Below are 11251 nucleotides of genomic sequence, written 5' to 3'. Positions count from 1 at the left end.
ACACTTAGATCTCTCCTTTTAAAAATTGGATGGTTCACATTCAATCTTGAGATGATATTCTTTTTTAAGTGCTTGTAGGGATCAATTAGGAATGAGGTTAATCTATAGGTTGAAGAGGTTATATACCAAATTCTGAGGTCCTAAAACTAAATTTTAATTGAGGGAGTATATGAACAGTGTACGCCCATGGGACTGGAATACGTTTTCACCTTTTAATAATGGAAAACTTTTCCATTTCAATTAGAGAGGGAAACGGAGGTTTTATCGTTCCTCACTCTTTTCGCAAGATTAAAAAATGAAGAAAAGCCAGAAGCTCCTCCGGCAAGTTTCTGCTGGTTCAGGCGGCCAGCTTCAACAGTCCCAGGTGAGTTTTTTATTCAAATATTCAGTAGTATTTAATATTTAGTGCTTTAGTTTTAGAAAGTAGGATAAAAAGGAAACATTTGTTTCCAATTTAGGTTTAAATCAAGAATTAGGGTTTTATAGTTTTGTATTGTTTTTTTTTTCTTTTGGGTTTCAATTTTAGGTTATTAAAGAAGGGTTTTACAATTTTGTAAAAACCCCTAAAATTACTACCCGAAAATATAAAAATTTGAACAAACCCTATCTTTTTGGTTTTTTTTTAATATATTAGTTTTAACTTTTGATATTGAAATTTATAAGGGCTTAGACGATGAATCCCAAATAAAATCCAAACAATGAAATAAGGAGCAAATTGAAATTGCAATTTCTGTTTTAGTTTATGTTTTGTAAAGGACATTAATAAACCAGCAAAAAAAATGAAAATGCAAAAAAACAAAGGGAAATACGTATGGGGCATTTTTTTTGTTTTTCTACTTTTCTGTTTTCAATCTTTGGAATGGGAAATGGAAAATGCAGAAGAGAGAAATTAGAAAATCTAAAAAAACAGAAAAATAAAATAAAATTTAAAAAGAAAAAACGGAAATAAAAAAAAGGAAAAAATAGAGAAAAACTTTCTGTTTTTCCTTTTATTCTTCGGTTTTCTTTTATATACTTATAGTTTTAGCTTTTAATGTTGTAATTTGCAATGGCTTAAAAGTGAATCCTAAATAAAATCAGAAAAAATAAGAAAATAAAGAAAAATTGGAATTGAGTTATTATATTATTAATGAGTATTTATGTGTTCTATACAACTACTGTTAATGTGTATTTATTTATTGTTTCAAGATCTGTATTTGTTTCTTGTATTTCCGACTTTTTGTATATTTTCCCAATTTTTCCTTATTTTACTATTTTATTAATTATTTAATTTCTTAGACCTCAAATCTTTTTAATTTCACTTTGATTTACTCTTTTCATTATATTGTGCAGATTGTGAGAAAAGATTCACTTTGATTTACTCTTTTCATTATATTGTGCAGATTGTGAGAAAAGATTCACTTTGATTTACTCTTTTTATTATATTGTGCAGATTGTGAGAAAAGAAAAGGAGATGGGAGATTTTCTAGAGAGACAAAACTCAAGAAAAAGGAAGGAAATGAGATCTACTGGGCAGAGACAAATAAGAAGGCAGAAACAAAGAAAAAGAAAAGTCCTCTGAAATCCCATCATCCCAAAACTCTCCACACTAATCTCCCTCTTCCCCAAATTCTGCAGATTACTGTCCTCTTTCCCCTTCTTCTTCGCTAAACTCTCCACATTACTCTCCCTGTTCCCCTCCTTCTTCCCCCAGTACTATCTTTCTCCTAACTCTCCCTCTTCTCCCCAATACTCTCCCTCTTCCTCCAACTCTTCAGAATATTTTCCCTCTTCTCCCCAATACTTTCCCTCTTTTCCCTAATACTCTCCCTCTACCCCAAACTCTCCACACTACTCTCCCTCTTCCCCTCCTTCTCACTGTCCCTCTTCCCCTCCTTCTCCCCAGTACTCTCTTTCCCCTAACTCTCAAGAATACTCTCCCTCTTCTCCCCACTACTCTACCTTTTCCCCCAACTTTCAAGAATACTCTCCCTCCCCAATACTTTCCCTCTTCTCCCAACTCTCCAAAATACTCTCCCTCTTCTCCCAATACTCTCCCTCTTCTCCCCAATACTTTCCCTCTTCTCCCCAATACTCTCCCTCTTCCCCCAACTCTCCAGAATACTCTCCCTCTTCTCCCCAATACTTTCCCTCTTCCCCCAACTCTCCATAATACTCTCCCTCTGCTCCCCAATACTTTCCCTCTTCTCCCCAATACTCTCTTTCTTCTCCCAACTCTCCAGAATACTCTCCCTCTTCTCCTCAATACTCTCCCTCTTCCCCCAACTCTCCTCAATACACTCCCTCTTCTCCCCAATACTCTCCCTCTTCCCCCAACTCTCCATAATACTCTCCCTCTTCCCCCAACTCTCCAAAATACTCTCCCTCTTCCCCCAACTCTCCAGAATACTCTCCCTTTTCTCCCAATACTTTTCCTCTTCCCCCAACTCTCCAGAATACTCTCCCTCTTCCCCCAACTCTCAATACTCTCCCTCTTCTCCCCAATACTCTCCCTCTTCTCCCAACTCCACCCTCTTCTCCCCAATACTCTCCTCAATACTCTTCCTCTTTTCCTCAATACTCTCCCTCTTCCCCCAACTCTCCTCAATACACTCCCTCTTCTCCCCAATACTCTCCCTCTTCCCCACAGTACTCTGACATGGAGTCTACATGCTCCAATTCTCCATCTCCCTCTCTCGTATTCTCCCCTCTCTCCGTCTCACTACTCTCCCCATTCATCCTATAGTTATTGATTTTTTGTTTTTCTATTAAATTAATATTATTTTGTAATTTCTTTATAGTTAGAAAATTTAATTTTAGTTATTTCTTAACAATTTTTTCCTTGTAATCAGTGCCATTATGAATTTTAATAAGAATTATTTCTTTATTCTCTCTTTGTTGTTCACTTGCAGGGGTATCAGCGTCTCATGGAGGCATACATTTAGGATGCCCAACGCGCTCGCAGATCTCATGGAAAATGACGGAGCTGACATCACAAACTGTCTTGGACTACCTCTTGGCTAGCTGATGAACCTTTTTCTCCTTTTTGTTCACTACTCACATACATGTTGTTAATAGGGTGTTATATAATCCCTTGCGGAGCCAACTCATTGTTGTCACAGTATTTGGCTTTTTGGTAAAGGGATTACCTTACCCGTTAGGGTTCTGGTAGATCCCAATTTTTGTAAGGGACGCTAGACCCAACACCTGTATTTACTTTTTTTTTTATTCAATGGAACAGTTAACTTTCTGAAAAAAAACATGAAAAATTAATGTGGTTTGTCTCTACATTTTGCAATCTACTGAAATACAATGTTCTGAAATTGAGTATAATTGGAATTGTAGACAAGGAAAATTCTCTAGAGCTTTGTTGTTTGTTTCTTACATGATTGTATTCAGAAAAAATGGACCAAGGTTTGCAAGCAAATTATACTTTATCCTTGTTTGATAATTGTAGGACCTGTTTTCTGTTTTGGGCATTCTGATTTTGCCTTTAGCAGTGTGATGTGGGTCATATAATTTGCATCAAGTGGAGCCCATGCCAGATAGAGTGAAGCCCTTCCCTCTCTTGGTTGCTGGTGCAATTTTCTATGCTGATCTCTCTCTCTCTCTCTCTCTCTCGCTCGAGAATAACGCATACATGACACTGTTTCTCAGGTGATTTTTGACATTGTTGAGGCTTCCTGTGTTTACTTGTTTTTTTAAAATTTCATGCTTTTGATGGGTTCAGTTTCTGTGTGTGATATAGGCATTCTTTATAGGCTTCTTGAATGTGGAAAGCAGCATCGGAGTGTCACTAAATATGGATGCTTAACTGAATTTAACCTCCACTGTGGTGTTTCCCACTTGGGATGATGCTGGGATGTGAATTTGAATGGTCATAGCTGATGTTTATTAAGCACTTGGTGAAAACCATGTCCTAGATTGCCACCATTCTGGAAATGGTCATTTATGATTTGAATTTGACCTCTAAAACTTTGAGTGGGTTATCATATTAACCTGCTAACTTCTCTTACTGGTTATCTATAATGTCCCCTTGAAATGTTAGAGGCAAAGCTACACTTGATACAAAGTTTTGTGCATTTTTATGGCAATCTGTTCGAGGAACGGTAACGTGGCACCTGCTCTGTTTGTGTTGGAGCCCCATTAAATTTGCTTTCGATTTTGGCCCTCCTTCAACTCTCCTTGTACTAAATTTCTCTCTCTATCATTCTTCTGTTTTTATATGAAATTATGAATTCTATACTACCACGTTGGTGCTGGTCTCATCAACACAAGAACCACCTTCGCTTACTTCCAAAATATTTAGAATTTAGATTTCAGAGAACTTCTCTTCCCACTCACCAAAGAAAAACACACACACACAGATGTTTCCAATTGGATGTCTATAGGAAACGAGTTGCAAAGGAAACTGCAGTTACAAATCAAGGAGCATGCAAGGTACCCCCAAAAGATGGCCGATGAACGACAGATATGCTGTGAGAATCTAGTCAAAAGCCAGAATTTGTACATTCCTTTTCAGGGAAACATCTCATAGATCTTGAAACATTGAATCAAGTTTAAATTATGAACTTTTGGACAGGACTCCATCAAGATTCAGTTTAGGAGATGGCCAAGAAGCTTGAATGAGCTGGTGGCAGTCTTAGACTGCATCTGGGTTGTGGGTCTTACTTTAGCATGAGACAGTGATGCCATCAGAGTTGGGTCAAGTCAATTTATCAATATATATTGTCTGGGGTTCCTCTTAAACGGGTAAACTATCACAATTTACCCCTAAATTTTCAAGCTTATGCAGTATTTACTTCATGGTGTATATATCATGTTCAATACCTATTGCTTTTATCATGGCTGAAATGTTGAGATCTTGAGATTTTAATTACTTTTGTAAAGCATTTAAGCATTTTTTGCTTTTGTTCCTTATGACAATGGTTCAAAATATCAGTTGGTTTACCTTCTCTTAATTTAATGGTAACATGGTTTGGAACAGTTGGCATGATGTGGATGTGGAGGTGCGACTGGTGCAACTGCTCCTACCTGAGTCCCGAACTCTTGACCATCATCCATGGGGCTCCTAGTCGATACACTTCGCATGGATTGCAGTCCAGTTTTTACCCAGCTTCTAGCTCTTATGGCTACTCTCTCTCTTTCTCTCTATCTCTCTCTCTCCCTCTGTTCGTTTTTTGTTTCTGTTTCGATGGGTCCCTTGTTTCTACTCTGGTTCTATGTGTATTAATGCATATTGTTTGTTGATGGGTGATTGGTCTCTCTCTCTCTCTATATATATATCTCTCTGTCTCTATATCTCTCTCTCCTGTTTGCTTTTTGTTTTGTTTTGATGGGTTCCCTGTTTCTACTTTGTTTCTGTGTATTAATGCATACTGGTTGTTGATGGGTGATCTCTCTCTCTCTCTCCCTTTGTTCCTTGTTTTTTGATGAGATGCTCTGTCTTTGTATAGTTCTTACTTCTAAGTTATCTGAAATGAATAATGTGAAGGCTAATAAATCTGCACACAAAGAGTACGTTCGTGACTTGAGGTACGTGTTTGTGACTCTCTCAAAAATTTTTTTTTTTTTAACTTTTGATCGTTGAACTTTTAGTTGCACGCATACATGTATTTATTAATCATCCATGGGCAATATATGGACTTATTCTTTTTCACAGTTTCTCATGGACGGACCTGAAGTTTTGCTCTTGCTCGGATGATGATACTATTAAAGTATGGGACTTTGCTCGATGCCAAGAAAAGCGGAGCTGGAAATTGTACCTTACTTATCGAGTTGGCTTTGGAGAACCTGTAATTTTCTCTGTTTAACGTACTAAATTTTGGGAATGGGGTTGAGGTTGTGGTAGTAACACCAGTTGAGCCTCCTCAGCTACTGGTTTAGGTTTTTATTCCCACTAACGCATTTGAAAATTGCTAATTATTTCTAAAAATGGGTAGGGGCCTGTATTTTCTGTGTTTAACATATTAGTACAGCGCCGTGCAAAGCATGGCATGTACCAAGATCAATGAACTATGGAAAAATGTTCAAATCCAAGCAATTTGTAGTAAAATTTGAAAAATAATATGAACTAATGCAGTAGCTTTTTGGTAGAGAAAACTTTCATTGTTAAGGAGATTATATTCATTGTTGAAGCTGATATAGTAAGCATCAATATACAAATAGATCAGGCTTCTGATGAATTAAAATAAACTCCTGGAACTCTGAAGTCTGAAGCTTTTAAAGATAAATCTAGAGGAAAAGGTAGTCTAATCGAAGTACTCTATAGAAAAAAGTAAAGAACAAAAAAACAAAGAAAAACTAAAAAATGGTCAAATTAATAGAAACAAAACGTGCATTACCAGTGAGGTCGTTTGCATACTCATTGTTAAACTTGCCAAGATGTACATACAAATTGATTATTTCATGTAACTATTAGATTCTTGTTATCATGTGCTATAGATATCCCATTTGGGGATTCCTTTGTGTGTGTGTGTAACTGGACTCTACTTCTATGTGTTGGGTATCTATATCCTATATGCTCTGTCATATTAGGTTTCTCATATCTAACCCTTAACAGTGGCTTTATATATGATAATAGATAAAATAATAAAGGGATTGTGGCAAATAATACAATTGAGACCACTGGATGTACTTAATCCCCTGGACTATGTAGTTCAATAAGACACTTTTACTAAGCACAATCAACTGACTAATAAGCCTTTGTAATGGGCTCCATCAATTTCCTACTCTGCTTCTCAAGTATCAAAGCTAAATTATATCCATTCATGGAGAACATTGGTCCGGATTGCAAGTTTAAGCATACCTTATTCTGATACAACTACCCCAGTACTTTTGTGAGCGCACAAATGCTTCACTGGCCCTGTCATTTCCTTCTTAACTGCTGATCCGGTCCTTCCCCTATTGTCTTTCTTGTAGGTACCTCTTAATACATTATTTAAATCTGCACATCATTCGTTATCTCCTTGGGGCTTCACCTTATGGACTCAGGCCCTTATCCTTGTGAAATACCCAAAAGCCTCCAACGATGTATTAAACTCTACCCATACTCCTCCGTGAGAATCTATTAGCATATGATTACTTCGCATTTCGCATTTGGTTGTTAGTTCTTTTTATGGCTCATTACGTAGTTATATGCAATTATTTATCCATTGGAACTCTTGTTTGGCCACACTAGAAAAGATGCATGTGATGGGGTTTGGAGAACATCTCTCCTCCAATTCAAAACTACATCTTGATTGCTTTAGAGCTGCCCTTTAGATTATTTATCTTGTTTATATCATTTATTCTATTGAAACTCCTGCTGTTTAGTTTTCTTATAGCTCATTGCTTGGTTATATGCGATTGTTTATCTGTTGAAACTCCTGTTGGGCTAATATTCTTTCCTTGGTGAGTGTAAGATCACTATTAGATTTTTTTCTCGATTGTACTTCATATTAGATTTATTGTGTATGCACTAAACTGTGTTTTTTACGTCTTCCATAATTATTTCTTATTTTTTGGGTCGCAGTATTTTTTATTTCATTGATACATTTTCTCATTTTCTTGTGCGATCCTCATTTTCCTTCTTTCTATTTGTCCTTCCTTATCATCTTCGTTCTCCTCAAGCCGTCATACATTTTCTCCTTGTTCCAAACATTCTTCTGAAACCTAATCTAGAAATATGTTTACACCCTTGCTAAGAAGTTCTTTGATAACTGCACCTGTTGCTTTGAATTGGAAGATGCAGGCCTTGGATGATACATTTTATTAGTTTTATCATGTTAAAGGGATGATACATGCAATTATTGCAAACAAGGGATAACCTGAGATTCTTTTTTGTGTGTAAACTCAGACAGGTCACCTATGGGATGTAAAGAGTGTTGACTGGGACCCTACAAAATCTCTGTTTGTTTCAGGTTCGGATGTAAGAATTGTGTTACATATCCTGCACTTTGCTTCATTGCTATGCAGTGCTGTGATGATGTTTTATGTACCGGAACGGTTATAGGTCGCAAGGAAAGCCTTGTGAAACTTTGGGATGCAAAATTAGGGAAAGAATTTTGTTCGTTGTGGGTTGGAACACATTTTCACTGAAAGATGAGATTTGCTTCCATGAAAATTTAATGATTCACTTCCATTTAAATATAATCAATACAACTTGGCGTTTATAAATGTGCAGACATGGTCACAAGAATTGGGTGTTTTTTGTCAAATGGAATCAAAATTGTAACTGGGTGCTCACTTCTTCAAAATATCATATCATTAAAGTCGGCATCTTTTATGCGGCTTCTGTAAGTTCATTATTTTACCTTTCTAGGTTGCTCATGTTTTCTAATGTTGCATCTTGAATATGGCTGTATTAAATAATCTGGTGGTTGCCCGAGATCTGGCAATTTCGATGACTATCTATGGCCTACTTTGAATTAATGTGTTCTTTTAGCTGTGAGCTTATCTTCTTGTTCTTGATGAAACCATTGCTTCATGATCTCGTATTATAGTTTGCACTTTCCATCTCAGTATTACTGTACTAACTTTGGAACAGATGTAGTAATAGGTCTTCTGTGTTGAGATTGGTGTTCAACATGTTTTCCACAAATCATGTTTCTTTTAGTTTAAGGAAGTAAGGTTGGGAACTTGGAGTGTTCAGGGATGAAAGTGGCTATATAATTATAGTGCTAATGATCAACTTTGGGGTCACTCCTTTCTCAAGGACTGGGCCCTTGGAGACCATGCAGTCATGCATTTTTGTATGCATTTTTGTATGAGGCCTCAGAGGATTGCTTTTTATATAGGCAATGTTATCAATGTCATTTGATGGGAGATGAATGATCTCCCATACTCCCATTATATTTAGCATTATTATTTTATGGTATGAAGGATATTTCGTGGTTGATTGCTATAGTCGTTTCTGCACATGGCCCTGCTAATGATGTGGTGGCAGGTTAGCAAATCATGGTTATCCGGATGATCATGAGGGACATTTTGATCATATATAGCCTTTTCTTTCATTTAGTGATGATATTATTTTGCTGTAAAGAGAGTTTTTTTTAATATACATACTGGGAGGATCTCTTGCTTTTTTGTTACTTCAGCAGATCTTTGGGATGAGTTATTTTTATTTTTTTTTTGCATCTTTTGAGAATGTCCACATGATCATAGTGCAAATTAATATGCTTTTGTTCAAGTTCACCAAATGCTATTGAGTTGATTCTACATATACCTATACAAGCACACATAGATGCTCGTCGACTCCGTGATGCATGCATAATTTTTTAAAGGCTTGTTGATGCATGCATAATTGTTTGCAGACATTCTTTTTCTTTAACAGTGTATAATAATCCATTAACTTATTCCCCAGTGCTACTATCTCGACCCAGCTCACCATTTAAACCTTTATCATATTTTCAGTTTTATGATACTATGAAGGAGCTTGAATTTTATTGTGGACATTGCAAGGATGTTACTGGTTGATAATTTGTTTGTAGTTTATTCTTTTCTAATTTATTACTTTATACATAATAGAAGCATCCGCAATGGTCATTATACTTTTGCACTTTTAAGCACTTGTAATCCATCTGGTGGACTCTTTTTTTTATTGTTTACTTACAAGTTACTTGGTTTAACTTTGTAACAACTAACAAGTAACAAATTGATTTGGTTGTGTGGTAATTGTGGACTCAATTGGTATGCATGGTAGTTGCTTCTTTTTTTTTATTATATCTGCTCATGCTTTGAACTCCTGTCTATGGCTTCTTTTGCCTAAATATTTATGTATATCTATTTACTCTGTTTGATGGTGCCGGCATTTAACCCAATCAAGGATAAGTTTCAAGTTTGTGATTTGTACAAGAATTTATTAGTATATGATATGATATCTATAACTCTATTGTTGATGTTATCATTGATAATATTTATGTTTCTCTCAATTCTTTTTTCATCACAAGCACCGTATTGACTTCATCCGAGGGGCTAAATTCCGGCCCGTGGTTTTAGACTATCTAGGGTCCTTCTTAGATGCTTCGATGCAAGTTCACCACAAACTTGTCTTATTTTCAATGTAATCAATGAATGAATGAGAAACATTAACAATTTCATGTAAGCTTTGATCATTTTTATTTGCGCTAGGTATCAATATAGGGAGATCATATCTGATAATGTATTTTTAAAATAAATATTTAAAATAAATATTTGCTAGCTTTGGCATGGCATCCATTTCATGAAGAGTATTTCGTGAGTGGGAGTTACGATGGATCTATGTGTCACTGGCTTGTTGGGTAATATCTCTTTCCTTTCAATTGAAGCCACATAAAACGAATAAATCACACAAGTTGCTGGCAGTATAAGCTTGTGTCTCTCTGTCCTATATATGTTGGGTGCTATTGAAAAAGGTAAATTGATTCCAAATTTATCTCAATTTTCCTCTTATTAAGGCAAATAGATTCCTGATTTATAAGTTATTGATCCAGTGAGCATTATTTTTTTAATACATTATGATGTAGAACCAGAAAATTAAACATATTTCAAGTAAAGCACAAGCAACAATTTTGAAGAGAACCAAGGTTTCCTCACCAAAACCTTAACTAGGGAGCAAAAAGCTTCCTTTTCCTTTTACCCCCTTTTCAAAGTCATGTGGATAGGTTCCTAACCCTCCATGCACCTCTTTTTATATCTTAAATGGAATATGAAAAGCTCATAGTATCCTTCACCAAAATAAGATTGACTAAATAGTTCTAACTTAAAATTAAATTCATAATAACATGTCTATAAACTCTACACTTGATAAGACAAAATGTTCAACTCTTAAAATCCAAAAAATATAGAAAACCCTATAATCCTTAAAAAACTTAAAAATGTTGAAAATAACCTTAGAAATAAATTAAAATATACATCCTTGAAAATTAAAAAAGAAATGAAAATTAGAATAATTTGGTCATACATCAGACTCCTTTAATTGGAGAAAACTCATCATCAAGTTTTGAAGTAGGTTTCGTATTAGTTCCAAAACCTTCTTCAAGCTCAATATTATGCTTTGAGATTACACATTGAGATTGGGATTTCGAAATCAATAGACTAGCACATTTTGAGAACACCTCGAAGAGAGTGTCATTCTATGTTGATGGTGTTTGTCTAGCCACATAAACTTGTTGAAATGGCCTAAGTTCAACCCTAGAACATACCGCGTGGTCATCTTTGAGATGACAGCTGGATTCGATTGTCCAACCAACAACTTCATCTATTGATTGTCCTTGGACTTCATAGTTTTCTTTCCCAAAGATCAGCTCAACCA

At 35.8% G+C, this 11251-nt stretch overlaps 1 long non-coding RNA gene across 1 annotated transcript; it reads left to right on the top strand.

The window, feature by feature from the left end:
* The first annotated feature begins 229 nt into the window (after positions 1-229).
* Positions 230-10874, top strand: LOC148783577 (uncharacterized). The gene is made up of 5 exons (XR_016045184.1): positions 230-364; positions 1433-1552; positions 2892-4457; positions 4562-4731; positions 4967-10874. It is a non-coding gene; the product is annotated as an uncharacterized LOC148783577 (long non-coding RNA).
* Positions 10875-11251: the final 377 nt, after the last annotated feature.

Source organism: Amborella trichopoda, chromosome 1 (genome assembly GCF_054954075.1).
Source record: "Amborella trichopoda isolate Santa Cruz 75 chromosome 1, AtrichopodaSantaCruz75HAP2 v2.0, whole genome shotgun sequence".
In the NCBI taxonomy this organism is placed as follows: domain Eukaryota; kingdom Viridiplantae; phylum Streptophyta; class Magnoliopsida; order Amborellales; family Amborellaceae; genus Amborella; species Amborella trichopoda.
The sequence above is the reverse complement of the archived record's forward strand: the minus strand, read 5'-3'. Positions and strand labels throughout refer to the sequence as shown.